The 19,070-nt window shown below is 53.5% G+C and overlaps 1 protein-coding gene across 2 annotated transcripts in view; it reads left to right on the forward strand.

Moving 5' to 3' along the window:
* The first annotated feature begins 11,622 nt into the window (after positions 1-11,622).
* WSCD1 (WSC domain containing 1) overlaps positions 11,623-19,070 on the forward strand; it is a 36,294-nt gene continuing 28,846 nt past the window's right edge. Inside the window, exon 1 of one of the 2 annotated variants that reach the window (XM_072940600.1) lies at positions 11,623-12,240. The gene's annotated coding sequence lies outside the window, so the exon portion shown is untranslated. Of the gene's footprint in view, positions 12,241-12,537; positions 12,742-19,070 lie in introns of those variants that run through there. The other variant, XM_006217590.4, reaches the window with a different exon arrangement.

Raw genomic sequence — 19,070 nt, forward strand, 5'->3', positions numbered from 1 at the left:
AATGCGTGCAAGCCAGGCATGGAGACAGATAAAATAGGGAAGGGCTGCTGGGATGAGTGCCATGAAGATAAGGGTTTTCCCTGAGCACGTGTGGCTTTCTCTGTCTTTTCACACACGGACTCATCTGACTGGTGATCTGCTTGGCTTTAAACTTACTCTTGGGGTCAAGTCTTTTGACTACAAAGGGCAGAAGTTCTCCTCTGATTATAGCAGCCAATATCCAGAACACATACGACACCAAATACAAATGCTGGTGAGGGAGCAACAGCAACTCTCAATGGGGAATTAAAAAAAAAATAGAATTCAGAAAGCCAAATACATACAGAGGAAGGATATGGGCCTCCAGAGCCTGCTGTGGCCTGGGGCTTCTGTACGTGGGCAGGGCATTTTGACTTTGGTGGTTTCTGGAAGCTTGGATTAGGCCCAGTGGGTTGGTTGGTTGGTTTGTTGTTTGTTTGTTTTTACAGTTGAGTGATGTGTTTTAGCAGTTCTGGGGTGTGTGGGAAGGTGGTGTCCCAGGCTGAGTGGTATATTGATTTGATACATGTAGCAAACACTAGGGCCTCTGAGCCCCCTCTAAGAACTGGCGTCACTATTCCCCACCTGGGTTTTGAACAAGGGGCGCCAACAAAGAATAAGCCTGGAGGCCCCCAGAGCTCTCACTACTGCAGCGGTCAGGGGGAAGGGCATGGCTTCCGCTCCGCTGGCTGGACCAAGGCAGGTCGTCCCCTGCAGGGGGCGCAGCAGCACAGTGCCACCCCCTGGGGCCAGCTCACTCCCAAGAGGACATAGAGACAGAGACCAGGAGGGACTTCAAGAAAGGGCTTCCATGTGGAAACCAGGCGAGGGGAGAAGGCTCTCCCTTCGGATACCATTCTTTAAGACAGGGACCCAGGAAGGGGCGCATTAAGCTGGATTCGTAGAAGGAACGTACATTTCACCGTGAAAACTGTGAATTCACAGTCAGCGTGTTGGGTTTGCTCAGTCTGGGGACTCCTGCCTGGATGCATTCTTTTTCTTTCCTTTGCATCGTCGCCAGGCAGGGGTCAGAAAAGGTCAGGGGGTGCCTGGTCTGGAGACACCTTAGGTGCTGAGATTTGCTGACCACTGTGCCCAGAACTCACAGGCTCACCCGCCGTGGAGCAGATTATCTGTTATCTGCTTTGATATTAGGACCCAAGTGAATAATTGAGCAGCATTTCTGCTCTTCCAGCATCTTCGACTGCGGCAATTAGCTGAAGCTCTGCTGGGATTGCCTTGTTTCCAGTGTTCCCTTGACCTGTGACCCCCGTGAATTTAATTTTGCTCCTTTAATAATTTCTGGGAGTATGGATTCTGTTGAGTGAGCAGGTCCCCTCCTGCAGAAATCAACTTAAATCCTGAAGCTGCACACTGCATATTCAGGAAGACCGGGCCCTGATTTGTTTCACGTGTGAGCGGGAGCCATCCACAGGAGTTGCTCCGGGTCCTGGCTGGGGAACCAGGCAAAGCTCCGCCTGAATGGGCGAGGCTGGGAGGCGGGCCCTCCAGCTCCCCTTGGAAGAATTGCCTGCCTGGGAAGCTTTTGGTTCTAGGACAGGCTCCTTTGCTAAGTCCCTGCAGGGGACAGAATAGCTGTGAGAGTTCATGGTATTCTGGGTTGGAAATGCAAGTCCGTCCCCCACCATTCTCGCCTTCCTTTATTCAACAACAATTTATGCTTCAGCACTGGATGGGGTACTGGAGGAGGCAAAGCGGAGAAATGCATGATCTTTAGGGGTCCTTTATGGCCATTTAGGGAAACACAGACAGGTGTGAGGGATGAAGACACTCTGGAGTGTAAAGTCATCCAATAGTTTGGGCTCCTTTGATGAGCTGACCCTAAAGGGGCCAACTGGGGCTCTGTCTGCAGAACTGTGAATTGAGAACTGTCCAGCTTTCTGGTGGCTAGAGCCATCTGGGCGAGTTACAGGCTGTCAGTAATAATACTTTCCTACCTTATGGCTGAGTTGAGGAAGATGCTGGTCTGCAGAGAGATAGAGAGGGAGAGAGAGAGAGAGAGAGATGAGGCCAACACTAAGATAAAAGCAGAAGTAAAATGGGGAAAGTGGATACTTCCTGTGTTTTCAAGTTTATGTTCCAAGCCTTCCTAAGGCTCACCTACATTCTTGCCCTTGGGATTCTGTGAGACATCCCCATATACTTACAACCAGCCTGTCTGTTTGCCTGAGCTAGCTTGAATGAGTTACTGATGCTTGCAAACACAAGTGTTTGTAAACTGGTATGACAGATTGCAGTCAACTGGTGGTAGTCATGTGGACTAGGTGAAGGAGTCAGGCCAGCCATGGAAGACTTCGTTGGAGGCTTGTGATTTAATCATAGTTGCTAAGGGACGGATAACAGTGATGAACACTGTGCCATACACTCTTTTAAGTGCTCCGTGATTAAATTAGATCTTGCAGCAGCCTAGGAAGTAGGGACAATGGTGATCCCATTTTTCAGATGGGAAAACTAAGGCTCAGAGAGGCTAAGTTGTTTGCCCGAGGTCATGTAACCCAGAAGTAGTGGAGCTGACATGTGCTCCCTGGCCTCTGTCTTCATTCAGCCACCGGGCTGTGCTGCCTCACCTACCCAGTGCACCCCTCCACAGGGTTTATCACACGGACAAGGAATGGGAAGGGCTGAGCTGAAGGCTGAGATCAGCCTCCTGTGGAGGAAACAGTTCATACAAAGATAGGTAGAGAGGAGGGGGAGAGAATGATGAGTCTGGGCATGAATAGCTACATCGTTTACAAGGCCCAGCGCAAAATGAGAATATGGGGGCTCCCTGTTCAAAAATTATTACGATTTTCAGGATGGTGACAGAAAAGCCTTAAAGCAGACGCAGCCTTTCTGGATGCCGGACCCTGTGTACCTCCCCCGGACACATGTTCACCAAGGCAGCCTGGACTTCCCTGCCTGGGGTTAGAGAGGGAGCAGGATGGGTATTCTGGTGTCAGGTGGGGGCAGCTTGGGCCTTTTATGCAAGACTAGAGGGTCTGGATTGAATCCTGTGAAGGTTGAGGTGCCAGCAAAAGATATGAAGAACCAGTGACTCCATCTAAGTTTATGCTTCTGCCTAGCAGGTCACTGTGGGTGCGAACAGAGAAAGGGGAAATCATCATTTCCAAAGGTAATTCTGACAAAGGGTTTTCCACAGCCTGCTCGGGACCTCTCAACTGTTTGAGAGGATCTAGCCAAGGAAGTTCAGAGGCCGAGGTGGGAAAATACGCATTTAGGGGATGTCAAATCCATTAACACAGTATTTAAAAAAAAAGTCTCAGCTGGAGGAAAATATTTAAATAGAAGTCATTAGTGAGCATATTTCTGAAGCCAACAGAGCCTAATAAGTCAAAATTGCTTTCCCTAAAAATGAAACCTATTGAAGGTTTTCAACCCCCCCCCCTTTCTGAAGTGCTCAATTAGGGTGAAAAAAAAATCCATAGCTCTCCCTGGATTGAAATTGCTGAAAGGCCGGAGTGCTTTCTGGTTAAGCGTTGTCCAGCCACAGTGATACAAATCAGCCCTTTAAGATAATTTATATCTCGGGGAGGACTTCGGAAATGGGTCCGCTTGGAGCTAAAAGCATCGTAAATAAGCTGGATTGGGTGGCAGTGCCGGCTGTGCTGGCAGCAGCGGGAATTCTAGACCGGTCTTCCAGCTCCCTCCAGCCTGAGGCATGGGGCTTGCTCCCCTACCTGGTCCACATGGGTCCTGCCCCAGGCTGTCCACTCCCATCGCCCTTGTGGGGAACTGAGCCCCAGGGAAGGGAAGAGACCCATCCATGGCCCCACAGAAGGGCAGTGACAGGGCCAGTCCCAGGGCCTAGAATCCCAACCACTTAGCATGTTCATTCATCTCTTACTGGGCACTGCACTGTCGACTGCCAAAGGACCAGGAGCTGACAGTGAGGAGGGATGGTCCGGTACAGGAGGACCCAAAGACACCAAGGAAAGAATGAAGTATCCATGTTATGATTAAAACCAACACACACCAAAAAACATTTGTGTGTTTGGTATACACGTGCATCTCTGTGTATGCATGCACTCGTGTGCGCAGACGTGTTGCAGTGCACACATGTGTTCGTGTGTGCAGGTGTGCATTGTTTGTACATGCGTGTATGTGTTCACACACGTGTGCATGTTTATGTGCGCGATTCTTGTTTGTGCATTTTTGTGTCTGTGTTGGGATTGGGGGTGCCTAACCCAGCCTGGGGGAGTCAGATGATTTCATACAGGGGCTGAGGGTCAGGCGTGGCATAAAGGCTGGCAGTGTATGGGTGGCACGTTTGGCTGTATCAGGGCTCGACTAGTGAAGGAGTTCCTACCTTGCAGAGCCTTGAAGGGTCCTAAGAAGGAGAGGGACTTGGCCAGATTTGCATTTGATAGACTGACTGTAAATGCCTGCATATAAGGTGAGATTATTTTCCCCCAGCTTCTTGCACGGAGAAGATTCCTTCCAAAATCTGCATGTAACAAACAGGATGCTGTCCAGATTGTTTCAAAAAGCAGAACTGTTTGGGGAAAGACGTGGTAGCCCAAAACCCCTCAATCTGTTGGTAAAAATTTTAAAAAGACAAAGGCATTGAACACAGATGGAGTAATTAATTATTCCTGGGAGTCTGGCCCCAGAATTGTTAAATTATTGGATGTTATTGTAAGCAAATCTTTCAAAGGTTATCTTTATAAGACACCGAGGAAGGTCGTTTCTTTTGAGGAGACAGTTCTACTGATGGGTGAAGATAAACACACCAGCTTGGGGCTGGGTGTGGAAGAGTCAGATCTGTCTTTATAAAAGATGGTTCTGGGGACAAGGGCGGGGCTGTGGCTGGACACAAGGGGCCAGGGTCTGAGCGATGGAAGCCGGGCTGAGGGAGGGGCCAGACCTCAGCTTGGCTGAGGTGGCTCCTGCAGGGACAGGGGTGTCTCTAAAGTGCCGCGTTCGCTCAGCACCAGCTCCATCTGCCTGGAAATCGAGGTGACAGAGACTCAGTGACTCCTGGCACTCCCTGTCACTTCCCATTTCCCTGCTCCTCCGAGCTTGTTTGGAACTGGTTGGAGGTGGTCAGAGAGCCCGACACACACCTGAGCCTTGTCATCCCTCGGGTGGATGGGAATGAGGGACTAGGAGGGGCACCGGGCCCCAGGCCAGGCCTTTGCTGCTGGGATGGTGCAGAAATGGCTTCCTCACCTGGGGACCCTGAGGAGAGGAGGTGGCCACAGCTATTTGTCTCAGACTCAGCCGGAGACACTGAGGGTCAACCTCATAGAAACAGAAGGATCCCTCTCCATACTCCCCCAACCCTGCCATTGGTTGCCATGGTAACAGGCAGCCCTGGGGATGATGGTCAGGATGGTCAGGACCCACCATCCCTCTCCCTTCCCCATATCACTGTTCCCATTCATGGGTAGAAAACCTTCCATGGCTCTCCAGCCCCTTCCAGGATAAGGGCCAAATCCCTCAGGTTTTCCTAATATGCTTCTAGCCTCCTGCCCTCACTTGCTTGCCAACCACTGACAATTTCTCACTTTCCCTTGAGCGCTCCAGGTATATTTGCAGCCCTAGTCTTGGCTGACTTGCACCATTCCCTCCTCATCCTAGAGTATCTTTCTCCTCCATCCATCCAACATTTCTTCTTTGAACTGTTTTTCTCCATCTCTACTCCTGTTCCTCCAAAACAAACTCCTTGCTCTCCTAAGCTGCACAAACTGGTAAAAGCAGGGTCAGCAGGGCCCACTAGAATTAGGCAGATACTTTCTGTGTCCCCAGGTGTCCACCAGCATCCAGGCCTCACCCACCATCCTCCAGCACTGCATCTGCCCAGACACCAAGTGCATGCCCCTGCCTCATGCACAATTCTTGCAGGGTGGACAAAGCAGTCAGCTCTCCAGAGCCCTGCCCCCTGGCCGGCGCTGTCCTAGGTCCTGAGGAAGCATCCTTCATGAACTTCAGCACGACCCCTGCCTTTGGGTTTCAAAGTCTAGTCTCAGAAGCAGATACTAACCCAGTTGGTACCCCCAAGGAAATTATACCTGCAGATTGTGAGAACACATCCAAAGGAAAAGAAGTAAGAAGTATCATGCATGTAAGGTGGGAAACACAGGACTAAGGGCCACCCCCACACCTTATCTCCTCTCATTCTAATTGTCTCCATTTTTCGGATGAACAAACTGAGGGTCCGAGAGGTGAAGGGCATTGCTCCAGTACGCACAGTCACGTGATTACAATGGCAGCGTCAGTCTGCTCTGATGCGCTTCCAGAGACTGGTGGGGTTTTTGATCCACTGCATTTCCGTTCCTTCTTAGCACCTCCATCCCTTGGCTCTCCTTGGGGAACACACATAAAAGCAAGAAGGAACTAGACAAAAGCATGGGGGAGCACTTTATTTATCCTAGTGACTTTGTCCTCCACTCCCATGTGTGTCTGGTTACAGAGTAGTTTTCTCCTGAGGGTGAGCCCACATGCCTGGGGCCTCTGGCACTGAGGTGCATGCAGGGCAGGGCTAGGAATTCCTCTCTGCAGCTCTTTTCTCTTCTTCTCCCCAGAGGATCCCTTGATCCAGCTCAAGGATCTCTAAGGGACTGGTGGCTCTCCCTCCCCACCTCCCATGATCCCCTGGGCTCTGGTAATGACATTGGCCATGTCCTCTGTTAGTTACGACTCAGCAGTGTCCTTTCTATGGAATTCCTTTATAATCTGAGATGGAGGACAAGGACGTGTGTGGTGGCTTTGGGATGACTGTGCAGGGGAAGGAGGCCAGAGGCTGTCCCTGTGTGCCCCAGGGGTGGGATGGGAGTATGGACGGGGGGTGGACGTGGGTGACCAGGTGAAAGCCCAAGGGGATGGGCCCTTTGAGGTCAACTAGTCCTGAGCTCCAATCCAGCTTTTCCATTTTCTAATTGTGTGACTTGGGTTCAGTCACTTAACCCCTCTGAGCCTCAGTTTTCTCATCTATACAATGGGATTAAAACAGTTCATATTCCATTGGGGCATAAGGAGAATTAAATAAGGCAACATAACATAAAATGCTGAGCTTAGAACCCAGAAAGCCATGGATTCTCCCTAAGCAATAGCACTGTCTCCTGCCTGCTCAACCGGGGCAGATGAGCGGCGACATAAATACTTTCTGGGGCAGTAAAGCTCTGAATAGTCCCACACCCCCCGCACACATCCACACATGCAGACACATGCCTTTTCCTCCTACTTGGCGCCTGTGTTTCCCCATCCTGGCTTTTATCTTGACAACCAAGCTGTGGGAACAGTGATTGGGTGGGGGGATTAAATTCAGACATGCAATCCACTCACCACCCGCCACCTGCCTGCCCGCAACTCCTTACGTCATCTGCAGTCACCCAGCCCTTTCACCCGTTTTCCACCCATCCACACACCCAACCTCCCAGAAACTTCAAAGCATGCAGGATTTTTGGAGTTCCACTCCCTTGGCTAGCAGACTTGGTTGTTAAGACTGGGCTGAGTCTATGCTGGACATCAGGTGCTCACATGTGTCCAGAGGGAAGGGTGACTTCCATTGGTTCAGAGCTGGCTGCTTCTGTCTTTGTGCTATGCCCAGCTTAGAGCGTTGGCGGGCCGCTTCATGGTCTCAAGGTGGCCACTTCACTTTCGGGCACAGAGCAGCCCAGCTGTGTTTCAGGCGCTGCAACAGAAATCCCGACAAGGGGGAGGGAGAGGAAAGGAACTGGAAAGAACTAACTGTGTTTCTCTTTCTTAAAATGTTTCCAAACAAGGGATGACTTTGTGCCATAGCCATTGGTAAGCTGTTTTCTCTTGGGTTGAGGTGAGAGGAGGTGGCCACATGTGTAAGTGCTGAATCTGGGGTTCCACACAGGGTGAGAGAAGGATGGGGCTGGAGGTGGGGATTCTGGGAAAGCTGCTCTCCTTCCCCAGTGACCCTTTTTGTGCTGCTGGGACACCTGGGATGAGGAGGGGCACAGGTAATGAGCAGACCCTGAGTCTCAGGGCCGGTGTTACATTCGGGACTTGACATCGTGTTCCCTCCAGAATGTCATTTCAGCCACTAGCCATCTGCCAGCCCCTACGCTATTGGAATTTCTTCCATGGTGGCCTCTCCATCTCTTCTCCTTTCCTTCGGATGCTGACCAGGTGTCTCTTACTGGATCCTGGCCAACAGACTCACTCACAGAGACGGCATCAATAGGCACATGATGACACTACCTCCAAAAACTCCTCCAGTCTGAGACGTCAAGTTTGAAATGAGACCCCTGGACACTCTACAGGATACCTGGCCAGTACTTCTGAAGATGGTCAAGGTCACGAAAGGCAAGGAAAGAAAGAACCGTCACAGGGCAGAAGAGACTGGAGAGATGGGATAACTAAATGCAAGGTGGAACCCTGGAGTGCATCTTGGAACAGAAAGAGGACATTAATGGAAAAACTGGTGAATTACAAATAAAATTTGGAATTCTGTCAAAAAGCAGTGTGCCCATATGAGTTTCTCAGCTTTGACAAAGGTACCCTAGTAATAGAGGATGTTAACCACAGGGAAAACAGTATGAGGGGTCCACGAGCATGGTCTGTTACCTTTGCAACTTTCCTGGAAATTGAAAATTATTCCAAAATAAGAAGTTCATTGAAGTGAACCCATCTCCCCTTTAATTACTGCTGTATGCTTGAGGTGCCCCAGCAGCTTAACTGAAATGACGACTTGCAAGTTCAAGGCATTTGATAAATGCCTTACAGGGAAGTTCATAAAAAGTGAACAAAGATGAGGTGCTTCCTCTGCCAAGCACACACGTGCACAGCGGGCAGGCAGGAGGAACAGAGCAGGGCTGCACTCTGCTACCTTCCTCCACCAGCACCTACTTGCTACCTGAGCATCCCTACACCTTCTAGCTGATGACTGGTCCCCTAAGCTCTGTGTCTAACCCGATGTACTCCTGCCCTTGGCTGGCAGACCCTCAGTGCTTTCTGTTCTTTTGCCCCACCCAGGTGCTGCCTCTCTGCAGATAGGACGGATGGTGGGGTCAGGCAATTCTAAACTGAACCCAACAACCCCTTTTCCAGCACCTGTCACATCAGATCCCACACCAGAGCCAGCTAGGGTTATCATCAGAACTACCACCAGTTGGAAGACTCATCCTTGCTGTCAATTATTGGATGTATGTATACCCTGTGCCAGGAAATCTGCGCTAGAAAGGAGACACTTGCCCCATTTTGCAGGTTGAAAAACTGTATCTGGGAGAAATGATTTAATTTGCCCAACAAAAGAAGCAGACTTGACTCCAGAGCACTCTCATTTCATTCCCCTGCCTCTCTTAAAGAAAAACCCTTCAATATCAATTAGACAACCTGCCCATTTTACAGAAAGGCAAACCAGGACGCAGGAAGTTGTTTTGCATGAGGCCACACAGCCTCTTCAGGTCTAGCCAGAAAAGGAACACAGGCTTCCTGCCTATTCGAAGCCCAGGGCTCTCTCTGCTGCCTCTGAATTCCTGAAACTTTCAGGGCACCTCTGGTCCGTGCCTGGAAGGTCCAGCTGTTCCCAGACCAGACCAGTCTGGCTTTCCTTCCCAGGCAGGTACGGATTCTTGCCCTCGCCCGCCCTACTCTGGTATCTGCAGGCACAGCTCAGCAGGGGGCACATTACCATCTGTGTTGCTGACACCTTCACAAAGGCATATTAAAGTCTCTGTGGTACTCACAGGAGAGAGCAAGTAAGTAGGCAGCCCAGCAAAGTGCTGAAGCCAGCTTCAGGTCTGAGTGCACGATTGGGTACCAGTAAGTCACTGCACCGTGGGAAAAAAGCAAAGGAAGAAGGAAGAAACTACATTCCCCCCTTTTGATACGTTGCCAAAGATTTTCTCCGTCTCTGAATGATGCTCTCTCCAATGATGCAGGGCTCCACCAGGAAGCAAAGGCGACCTCCACAGGCTACTCTGGGATGGTCAAGCCCATGGCCCCCTGCCAGGGTATGGATGGAGCATCAGCCAAGATCTACATGGTCAAAGAAGGAGGATGCTTGGACGCAGGTGCCCAGAAGTATTGGAGAGGCTCCTGGTAGGTGGATGCCATGCAGTGGGTCATCCACACTCTCCCTGGTGGCCAGTAGAAACCGATGGACACTTGTAAGATGACTGGCTGCAAACAGAGATCTGTCTGTGACCTGAGCAGGAGGAAGCCATCTCTGAGTTCTTAGGAAGAAACGTGGCAACCTTTGGGAAATTGCTTGGGTTCATAAAAATACATCATGGGGGTGGGTATAGCTCAGAGATAAAGCACCCTCAGGGTTCAATCCCCAGTACCTCCATTTAAAAAGTCATGCTAGGCACATTGTGTTTAAAAGAAATTAATTGTGTATTTACTAAATATTTAGTGGGTATGCCTATGTGTCAAGAATTCAGCTAGACACTAAGGAAACAGTTCTGAGACAGACATTTTCCTGGCTTGGTGGGGGTGGAAATTCTAGCTCTGGGATCTGGGGAGTGAAGACAGACAATAAAGAAATAAACACACAAGGCAGTGATGCAGCCCGGGAACTGGACAGCGAGGTGGATACTTCAGCTGGGACGTCCAGGCAAGCAGCATTTGGAGGACAAGAAGGCACCACAAGCCTGTACATCAGGGATCATTTCTCCTGGAGAGGGCTTTGCAAATCAAAATGCACTGCAACCACGTACAGTGGGTTATTGTTTGTAATAAGAGCAACACACAGATTCACAATCCAAAAGGGACATGTATGGGGCTTTTCTGGAAGCCAGTATTGGCTGTGCCACCTCCCAGTTCCCCCCAAGGAAGCCTCCACCTTCATCCTGAGGGGGCTGACTGTTCTAACTCTGGCTGACTCACTGTGAGAACTTAAACAAGTCCCTTTCCCCTCTGGGTACCACTTGACTGATCTACATAAAGCAGGGCTCCGTCTGATCCCCAAGCTAATCCTCTCCCTGCCTGCCCTCCACCTGTTGAAAACGGGCTTCTCTGAGCCTTGCCAAGCAGCTCTGCCCCTAGCGGCGGTTGGAGGCATGAAACTCGCTTTCAGGAAGACCAGGTTAGAGCCATGCCACCACCAGCTGCTCCCGCAGCCTCTGCTGGTCCTCAGCCTCCAGAGCATCTCAGCAGCCAGCCCTGGGCGAGGATAGGGCCCACAGATGCGCCTGGCAGGGCAGGGTGGCACCGCGGCTTGGGAACTTCTGAGGAGCAGGGATGGGGAGTAGAGGGGAAATTCTCAAGCTTGGATCCAGCCCTTATTTAAAGAAGGGGGTTGTGTATAGCATTGTGGTTGTATACCTGTGTGTCTGTATCGCGCCGGTCCGCCTCAGTGTATGCGTGTGTGCGCGCGCGCATAAGCGTCTACCTCTGCACGGGACAGGGATCCAGTGTGCGTTCCCCTCTGTGCATTGCTATCGGATGCTACTGAGTGTATATATGTGTGCCTGTCCCAGGTTGTTCCTGAGTAAGTGGGAAAGAGCCGTGTGTGTGTGTGTGTGTGTGTGTGTGTGTGTGTGTGTGTGTGTGTGTGTGATGTGGGTGTCAGAGTCCATTCAGCGTGTTTGTATCAATGTGCGCCTGTCTCCGTGTTTGTGTCTGAGCCAGTGTGGCCGCGTGCTGCTCAGTGTGGCGGTGCCCAATGTGTTTGTGTAGACGTGTATTGCTGAAAGCGCGAACGCATTCGCCTGGTGTGTGTTACGGCCAGCGAGGCTGTGTGTGCGTGTGAGTGTGTGTGAGTGTGTGTGTGCGTGTGAGTGTGTGTGTGTGCGCCTGCACGTATATGGGGATGGTTGTCAGCGTCTTTGCTGGGCAGTGGCGCGTGTGACCGCGCCGGGTGGGCTCGTCCCGCGGACCAGGGCTGAGGTGGGCCCCCGCCCCACCAACCGCGACCCCTCCCGGGGGCGGCGGGCAGACGGGTGCCTCTAGGACCCGGCGGCGGCCGGCCGCTGTCCCCGGGCCGCGCGAGTGAGCATGTGCAGAGCCGGGCGCCCGCTTGCCCGCCGCCCGCCGCCCGCCGCCCGCTCGGCGCCTGCTTGCTCCGCCGCCTCGGCTCAGCCGGGACGTCCGCAGCCCAGGGAGCCAGGCGCCAGCGGCGCCCAGTGCCCGGGGCGCGTCGGGCCGCTGGCCGGGGGCCGCCCGGGGGCGTGCGGGCGCCAGGGGCGCCTGGGCTCCGGGCACTGCGGGGCTGCGGGCTCGGCGCCCCGGGGAAGCGGGCGCGTGGCCGCCGGAGCAGGCGCCCCAGCCGGCCGCGATCCCGGGGTGAGTCTCGTCTCCGGGCACCCTAGGCGGGACCCCCGCGCGGGCTGCGGGCAGGGTTCCCCCAGCCGCGGGCCAACAAGTTTGTGTAGACGCAGCCGGGAGCGCGGCGGGGCTGCACCTGTTCCGGCTCCGGGGCGCGCTGGCGCGGGGCGCCTCTCGCGGGGCCGGGGCGGCTTGGCCCAGGGGTGTGTGCGCGCGGGGCGGGGGTGGGGGTGAGCGCTCCGGCACGAGCGGGATGGGGCGGGGGTGCTCCAGGCAGTTTTCCAAGCCGCGTCCCCCTCCCGGAATCCGCAAAGACCGTCCGTTTCCCCGGAGGGAGCCGCGGGTCCGGGCCCGGGGAGGGGGCGAGGACAGGATTTGGGGTGCGCACTGCCTCTCTTAAGAGGAGACGTTTACCCAGCAGCAGCTCTCTCTCGTTCCGCCACCGCCAGGCTTCCGGTCAGCGCAGGGTTTTCTCCGTTTCTTGGTGAACTTGAACGGAGGCACGGGCAAAGGCGAAACGTACGTATTTTGTCCGGAAAATTACGCCAAGTAGAGCTTTGCATCTTCCTAGGTGTAGACTGAGACTCGCGACTGGAGGCTGCTAATTGCGTTTTTCCTTTCTCCTGCGAAGCCTTTTGGGGGGTCCTCTGCCTCAGGATAACCTCTCTCGGATGTCTGTTTTCCTGAGCATCTGTGCCCGCGGATGGTGCCTGCTCAGGGCTGGCTGGCCCGTGGGGAGGCAGGGGCGGAGAGGAAGACTCCTGTCCCTTCTCTGAGCAGCGGGAAGTCTGGATGTAAAGGGTTCCAGCCCCCGAAGCCTGCCCTGGGATCCAGCGCCTCCCAGCACTCACCTGGTCCCCAACTGCTCCCAAGATGTACAGACTCAGAACTCCACTGTACTTTTCCAACAAACATTAGAGGCTGTTATCCCTCTTGTCGCTGGAACAGCGTCATTCAGTTTCTGGAGTACCTGGGCGATCCCATGTTGGGACACCGTGGTTGCGGTCGGGAGCTGGGGGCCTTTTCTTTTTCTCCTCTGAGTTGCCTAGGTTGTCAGGCACAGGAAGTGAGGGCTGGTGGCGAATGGAATACAGGAGGCAGAAAGCTGGCTGGCTCTGCTCTGTCTGCAGCAGCCCCTACCTGACGGTGGCAAAAGGTGGAGAGAGGGCATAGGGAAGGTTTCTCACAAGGATTCCCCTCGCATCCCCACACCCGCCCCACATACTTAGCTCTGGCCTTGGAAGTCCCTTGGAGAAGATGCTCCAGTGGGCCACCAGAGTCCAGTGGTTCTAGGGGGAGGAACAGCAGTGTTGGTCTCCCCTGCATGCTGGCTAGAGGAAGCTTGGCAGGCAGCCAGGCTGGTGGGCTGACCATGGCAGCCCTTATCTTCCCTGGGAGAAGCCCCTGGCCCTCTCCTACAGCTGCATCCTCCTGTCTTCAGCAGGACACTTCCCCAGCTCCTCGGAGGGATGTCTATTTTGTGGGGGAACAGATCTCTTATTTCAGTGGGCATTGGAGCCCTATGGGGTGCTGTCCTGTGGCCTACAGCCTGTCTGGCTGGAAGCAAAGAGACGCCTGGATTAGGCAAAAGGCCAGACCCCCTCCCCTTCCCTCCTGTTTGCCTAACCAGGCGGAAGTGAACGCTGTGGACCACCAGTTGGTCAGCTGCTACAGCCTGAGCCTCCAGGCCAGAATCGAGCCGTGTCTGAGCAGCGCCTCTCGAGGAGACATGTTTCTCTCTACAGACCCTCCTGGCTTGTGCTCCCATCCGGCTCAGACCCTGGTCAGCCAGGGTGAGACCAGTCCCCTAGACTCTCCCTCGAGCTATGCTGAGGTCCGGGCAAAGGACTCTGGGGCAGATCTGTGTTTAGACCTTCAGGGTCTTTCTCCATAAGATGTGAGTGATGATCGTCCCCCTAGCAGGGGCAGAGTGGGGCTGGAGGTAGGCCTTGCTCACCTGGGGAGTGAGTGCTTCAACGTGGCCTTGGCTCCCATCTCCCTGGGCCTCGTGGTCTTGTTTTCACGCTGCTGCTTCTGATCTCTCTTCATTGTGGCTTTAAGAATCAGCATTTGGCATATCACCTGGAAGGCTGTCAGCAGGGTGGCGCTTTTGGAGAACATAATTAGGGAGGAACTCTGTCTCCCAGTGTGGACATGAGAGTAGTTGGAAGGGTGGACTGGATTCATTTTGGAAGCCATAAAATACCGTGTGCCTCTCAGTAGCTGTTCAGGCCTCTCTCCTCCACTTTGATTCTCTTTTCTTGCTGCTAGAAACTCCTGAGGGGGCCAGGAGGGTTCTGAGGACAAGAAGCCCCAAGGTGTCTTGGGCCCCCTCCCACAGCATAAGTCCCGCATCCCAGTGATGCAGGCACAGTGGGCCTAGAGCCAGAGTGGGGCAAGGCTGGCTTCAGCTGGGTGCTCCACCCACTTGCCCAGATTTATCCAAATCATTCAGCAGGGCTTGGACAGCCCTCAAGAGTTTGCCACTCAGTGGGAGAAACATATGAACACATGAACAAAATTGGGTTCTATTAAAGAGGTGGCTCAGAGATCGCCTAGGAGAGTCTGTGTCTTGCTGTTGCAAGAGTGGGTTGGGCTCCAGATCAACCAACTTAAAAGGGGACATGCCAGCCCCCGTGGTAGTGTTCTGTCTCTCTTTGCATCCTCGGCCCCTAGCGTGGTTCCTGGAAGAACTGCCATCCCTGGAGTTGAACAAATGAGGGCCATGTGATACAGTAGATGATGCCACCAACCTGTCCGAAAACTTGAGTTCAGTCTAACCAGAGCTGCTTGTCTTTGATCAGGTTAACTTGCCTTCTGTCTGTCTCAAATTCTGCATCTCCATGATGGAGATGGTAATGAGTTTGACTTCACAAGTTTATGGGAAGATCACTCATTCACTTGGTGATCTGTTGATTCATTCTGCGCACTTGAGAGGGTGTGAAAGTACCTTGTAGTCTCTAATGTAGGTACCTAAAGATTTATTTTACTTATATGAACTGCAGCATTGGGTTTGCTGGAGGATTCTTCCCCCCAGCCCCCCACCGTTTGCATTGGAGTTTCAACCTTTATACCTTTTTGCAACACTTCTTATTTTGGACCTTTTCTCTTAAGTTCTTAAGTCCAGATCCAAAGATTTGCCTCCTCCAAGGCAGGGACTCCACCCTCTTCCCATTTCCTGGACCTTTTCCCACTCCAGGGCCCAGAAGACGTATGTTTAGTGGGTCCTTTGCTCTCTTTCTGAGCTTCCAAGATCCGGAGGCGTGGGACCCTGGGGTGAGGGCGGCATGGCCCTGAGCACTGGAGGGTGGCCAATGGGCACAGATTTCTGGGGTCTGCCCTGTGCCCCACCCAGAGGTGGACAGAGGACTGACTATGTCTGTGAGGGGCTCACAGGCTGGGAGGAGAGGTGGGCAGAGTAGCTAGGAGCCCTGACCCAAGGCAGGACAAGTTACCCAGAGCATCTAGCCTCACCGTTGAGCATGGTAAAGTAGCTCTGCTCTGGGAATCAGGAAGGCTTTGTGAAAGGCATGGTATTGGAGTTGAGCCTTGGTGGTCACAAAGCATTTCAGAACATCAGGATGGGGCCCAAGCATCCCTGGCCAGTGGAAGAGTATGTGTGTGCTTGGGGGGCTGGGCATGAAACATCAACTGCTGGCCAGGGGACAGTGCTCTGTTTGGGGCACAAAGTTCTGGAAGGAATATTGAAAGGAAGTTGCTGGGAGCCTGAACTAGGAAGGGCCACCAAATGCCAGGCTGAGGCACTTGAACTTGGTCATCTGAGTCCTGGGGAGCCATCGCAGGCTGTAGCATTGCTAGTTCTTGGTGTTAGAAAGATCTCTTTGTTAGGCTGCTGGGAGCAGGCAGCCTCTGGGTCTCTGAGAGGAGGCAGGGTCCAGATGTCAGGTGCTGAGGCTGAGCCAGGCAGAGGCAGGGGTGGAGGGTGAGAAGAGATAGGGGAAGGGTGATTGAGAGCCCTGAGCCCAGCTGGAGGCTCCCTGGTGTGGCTTTGCTGAGGTCCCAAGGCTGAGACATCCCTCCTACCCTGGCTGCTGGTCATGGAGGCTGGGGCTCCGGGCTGCTGGACCACGAGTCTAGCATCTCCCGGTCGGGGGATCAACACATTGGTCCCTGTTCCTCGTCTTCAGGGCTCTCACCCTGCTAAGAGCACACCACTCTGGATCCCCAGAGGATTGCAGCCCTCACTGCAGTGGTCACAGTGGCTGAGACGCTTCTAGGGTGGCTGGAATTTTTCTCCCCTCACCTGCCACTGCCTGTCCTGTCTGGCCAGGGATGATGGGGCCATAGAGTCACCTGACTGAACCCCAGTGGCCACTGGTGGCCTTGGCCAAGATGTTCCGCCCAGCTGAGCATTAGAGACTTGGGTTCTCCGGTGGGGGTAATCAGGGGATCTGCGTCGCTGGGAGATATGGAGTAAACGAGATGGTGCAGGTAAAACACACAGCCCAGTGTAGCCTATTGATTGACGCTGCAAGTGCTTCGGAAGTGGTGGCACTGCAAAATCAAACAGTTGCTAACAGCTCTCTTAGCATGGGAGCAGCCTCAAGGAAGAATGGGACACTGGGCCCACCCCAGGGGGTTGGGGACTAAGAGGAGGTGAGGGTGGCAGGTGTCCCCCACGGCACAGCTGCCGCGAGCCTCTCCTCCAGCGTTTCTGTGTTTGCCTCTTTTGCTTTCATGAGCCACGGTCTGTAGGTAACAGCAGGTTTGCTCTGATCCAATCCCACAACAATGCTGATCTGCCCCCATTTAACAGATGAGGGGCCCGAGGCTCTGCCCTGTGGAGTGACTTGCTCAAGGTGGATTTGCTATAACTGAGGGCCTCCCGGCTTGGGGGTGCAGCGGGCTCAGCTGATGGACAGTGGTTAGGTATCCCCCCAGGTGTTGTCCGGTTCTGCTGTCCAGCTGCCTCGTGGCTTGACTGTGAGCCCTTGTGCAGATGCTGCACGTGGCTCAGCCCACCCCGAGGCTGCTTTCGGGTTCAGCCACTCAACAAACATTTACGGGCCTTGCCGTGCTGGCTGTGTGCTAGGATCTGGGGATGTGGAGGTGAATCGGGTGTGATCTGTACCCCGGGAAGAGGTCAGCATGGCAGGAATGGGGGACAGGTGGCAAGTGTAATATGGGTGGGAAGTGTGGCGGAAGTGTGCGCCGAGGGACAGGTCCCTAATGCTTTGAGTGTGCAGGTACCCTGCCCAGGCCACAGCAGATGCTCTAGGCTGGGAGTCAGCTCTGTGATTTTAAAGGTTCGGAGTGGCAGCCTGCCTAATAGGAGGTCAGGGTCACTGAGCTCTGGCCTGAAAGTAGCTGTCCCCTGTCCCCTGTCTCCATGCCCAGTGCCCACCTCCCCAGACCAGGGGAGGCCCCTCTGGGAAGGGGAGATTCTAAAGAGGACCTTGGGGGGTCGTGGGGAACCTGGGTGTGATCACTCAAATCCATAATGATCAGCCCTGATAATGCTGCACCCCACTGCACCCTCCCCTCCTGTAGCATGTTCCCAGACCCAGTGTACAAAATGTGTGCGGAATTTGGGCCACGTCTTGCCTTCAAAATTCTGAACGGTTGATCTATTGCCCGCCTTTTGGCTCCATCTCATCAGAACCTTTCTTTCCACAGCAGGAGTCCTCGCTCCCCTCTTATTTTAGTTTTACAGGATTTTTCACTGATAGAATCCCAGTCTTGTAACCAGAGGCCTTTTCAAACAGATCTGGAAACCTCTCTTCCTAGAATTACAACACAGGAAGGATTACACATGAAGCTCGGGCGCCCGTGTTAACTTCCATGCGTCTGTGAGACCCGAACTGGTGATGCTGGGTCCTTTGTGCTCACGTAGCCTCCGAGTCTCCCATGGTTCTGGAGAGGCCCCTGCGGTTCTGGATAAGTGCAATTTGAGATTTCATGGCCCTAAGACCCCTACAGAAGCAGGTTTCTGATATCAGGATTCGCCTGTCAATTTATCTTCCCATTCATTAAAAAAAATTTATTCAGAAACAGAGTGGCTGAGCATCTAAGCTGCTGGGGCTCACGCAGGGGGCTGGGGTTAGCAAAATGAATAGGGTATTATGGCCTCTAGCCTTGAGTCAGTCACAGTCCTGTGAGGATGACTGACAAGTACAGGAACAATTAAAATTGCCCCAGGATAGTGAATGCCGGGATGGCGGGGTGGATGATGGTCAGGGAAAGCTTCTCGGAGGAAGTGACACCTGGGCTGAGCCTTGGAGGATACACAGGCGATTCACCAGGTGGAGAGGGAGGAACATACATCGAATGCAGTGTGTCCAAAAGCACCAGGGCAGATGTGCTGTAATAGCTCCGCTGGACCGTGGGGTGCGTGCGTGTGTGTGTGTTGGGGGGGGGTACGTACGTGTACGCACATGCGCACATGGGATGGGACAGCGGAAGGAAAGGGCCTGGCAAGAGATGAGTTGGACAGGCTGGATCAGGAAGGGGGCCTCGTATGTCACGCTAAGGAGCTTGGCGTTTTATCCCCAAAGCCACAGGGAGCTATTGAAAGGGGTTTTAAGCAGGGGAGCGCCGTGATCAGATTTGCATGTTAGGAGGATCACCCTGGCAGCCCCGTGGAGGATGGATTGGAGGGGTCAAAGCAAGAGGCAGGGAGATCAGTCAGGATTTCTTAGGATTTTCTCTGCAGTTTTACAAATCTGACGAGGCTGGCGGGGGTGGGCCTGGCACGCAGCAGCTTAGAAAATAAAAGCTCTGGAGACCCGTCTGAAATGGCTCCCGGACTCTGAGTTTAACTCCACCTTCCTTTGCTAATGCCCAAGCCTGCCACCCCACCCCCAGCCTCAAGGACCCGCTGACCCCAC

Source organism: Vicugna pacos, chromosome 16 (genome assembly GCF_048564905.1).
Source record: "Vicugna pacos chromosome 16, VicPac4, whole genome shotgun sequence".
In the NCBI taxonomy this organism is placed as follows: Eukaryota; Metazoa; Chordata; class Mammalia; order Artiodactyla; family Camelidae; genus Vicugna; species Vicugna pacos.